Here is a 2,758-nt window from a genome sequence, read left to right on the forward strand (position 1 = left end):
CTCATCTGGAAAGAGTTGTCTCATCTAAAGTCATACCCCTTTCCTTGCGCACCTACGTTCAATGACTGGGCATTGCACATGTATAAAGGCCCAGCCCCATTTGTCCACCTTGAGACAAGCCTGAAGGGCCATCCCAGGCTTGGAATTTTTCCCTCTGCATGATCCACAGGTGCTGTCCCAAGGACACTCTCTAATACACTTTCCGCATGCAAATCACTGCTTCAGAGTCTGCCTCTAGGAACCTCAACCTGCAACAATCAGTTAGACTCACCCAAACTGGTGGTAGGGTTTCTGACCTCATAGGACAGAAACCCTATCACCAAGGAGGTGCTTACATATCTCTAAATAAGTGGTGGATTGCTCCCCTGGCGGCACCAAGAAACCAGGTTTCTTCCAGCTCCCTGCTCCCTCTCTATATGAGTGTGGTTTTCATATTCACAAGAGAAGACGGTTGCTCCACTTCCAGGCATCACTTCCATGTTTCTAGGCAAGAAGGATGAAGAGTGAGGAGCAAAAGGCAAAGGAGCATGACTTTGAAATCATTTAAAGAAGTCCTATCTGATGACTTAGGCTTATGCCAGAATGGGTCAGTTTGCTATCCTCAAGTCAGAGGAGGATTAAGCAGATATTTTCAGTGGCACACATTATGACCCTGTGCTACATTAGGACTCTAATAGCTAAGAATAAGGCAGCAGGAGTTACTGGACAAGCAGCTAGTGGTGTCATCCTCCTCTCAGTGCATAGAAACTCCTGAATGGCAGAGACCTTTCCTGCCTTCTTCACTACTCTATTTCCACAATGCTGGAACAGTGCCTGACCCAAAATAGTAAACAAGTACTTGATGAATGAATGATTGCAGAACTTTTACTTTTGACTGAGATGTATTTTGTGTTACCACATCATGTTGAAAATATAATAATCAGGGGAATGTGTGGCTTAGAGAAGAGGAGAGGAATATAAATACCCTAAACAGAATTTAAATTTTTAAGCTTCCTTGTGGAAAGGATCATAGAATACTAAGTTACTTAATTGGTCCTTTGTCACTCTTTTTTTTTTTTTTTTTTTTTGAGACGGAGTCTTGCTCTGTTGCCAGGCTGGAGTGCAGTGGCACCATCTCAGCTCACTGCACCCTCCACCTCCCAGGTTCAAGCGATTCCCCTGCCTCAGCCTCCTAAGTAGCTGGGACTACAGGTGTGCGCCACCAGGCCCAGTTTATTTTTTGTGTTTTAGTAGAGAAGGGGTTTCACCATGTTGACCAGGACGGTCCCGATCTGACCTCGTGATCCGCCTGCCTTAGCCTCCCCAAGTGCTGGGATTATAGGCGTGAACCACCATGCCCAGCCTCCTTTGTCATTCTTAAATACAAAGCACGGCAAGATTTCAAATGAAAAACAAGCCAGTATACAAAGTCTTCAGGCAACTTGAGAAATGGAACCAGGGTTATTTGTCCTTACATCCTTAGCACTGACTTGAGAGGGATCCATGAGCGTTTGTTGAGTGAATGTTGATAGGACAAGTAAGTGAATCAATGGGGTACAAGTCATCTGGATATTGTCACATTCTTACTTAAAATAATCTCTCATATATTTGAGAGAATGCACTTTAGTCAAGTAAATTGTGATATTAACATATATGTAGCCCTAAGAAAACAAAAAAAAAAATGGAAACCAAGCTGGTTCAAACAACTTTGTACTAACAGAACATCATTAAATTTTAATAGGAGTGTATTTTTATAAAAAAGTGCCAAGAAAGATTTCTCCACAATCTTTTTTTTTTTTTTTTTTTTTTTTTTTGAGACTGAGTTTTGCTCTTGTTGCCCAGGCTGGAGTGCAATGGCATGATCTCAGCTCACTGCAACCTCCGCCTCCTGGGTTCAAGCGATTCTCCCACCTCAGCCTCCCAAGTAACTGAGATTACAGGTGCCCGCCACTACACTTGGCTTTTTTTTTTTTTGTATTTTAGTAGAGACGGGGTTTCACCATGTTGGTCAGGTTGGTCTCAAACTCCTGACCTCAGATGATCTGCCTGCCTCAGCCTCCCAAAGTGCTGGGATTACAGGCGTGAGCCACCACGCCCAGCCGACAATCTTTATATATTGTTCTGATGATACAGAAACAAGAGTTAATTAAAAGGGAAAGATGAGAACAGCTAGTTCGGACATCAGAGTCTTCTCCTTTTTTTTTGCTAATAGGCTGTGTGTAGTCTCACAGCTATAAAAAAATTACCTGAGATTGGGTAATTTAATTTATAAAGAAAAGTGGTTTAATTGGCTTATGGTTCCACAGGCTGTACAGGAAGGATGGCTGGGGAGGCCTTAGGAAACTTTCAGTGATGATGGAAAGGGAAGCAGGCTCATCTTACATGGCCAGAGGAGGAGGAAGAAGAACAAAGCAGGAGGTGCTATACACTTTTAAACAACCAGATCTCATGAGGACTCACTCACTATCTCAAGAACAGCAAGGGGGGAAATCCACCCCCATGATCCAGTCACCTCCCACCAGGCCCCTCCTCCAATACTAGAGATTAAAATTTGACATGAGATTTGGGTGGGGACACAAATCCAAACCATATCAGTCTGTGATCTTGGTTGCCTGTTTACTTCTCTGTTCTCTTTCTCACCTGGAAAATCCCTGTGAAGGGACAAGAAGACCTGCTTTTGGAAAAGGAGGAAAAAAAAAAAAAGAAAAGCTAAGCTAAAATTTTACTTTTGAAGTAAGATGGGCATCATTCAATAGCTGTTCATGATGTTTTCAGTGTC

The sequence above is a fragment of the Macaca mulatta genome, chromosome 4 (assembly GCF_049350105.2).
Source record: "Macaca mulatta isolate MMU2019108-1 chromosome 4, T2T-MMU8v2.0, whole genome shotgun sequence".
Lineage (NCBI taxonomy): Eukaryota > Metazoa > Chordata > Mammalia > Primates > Cercopithecidae > Macaca > Macaca mulatta.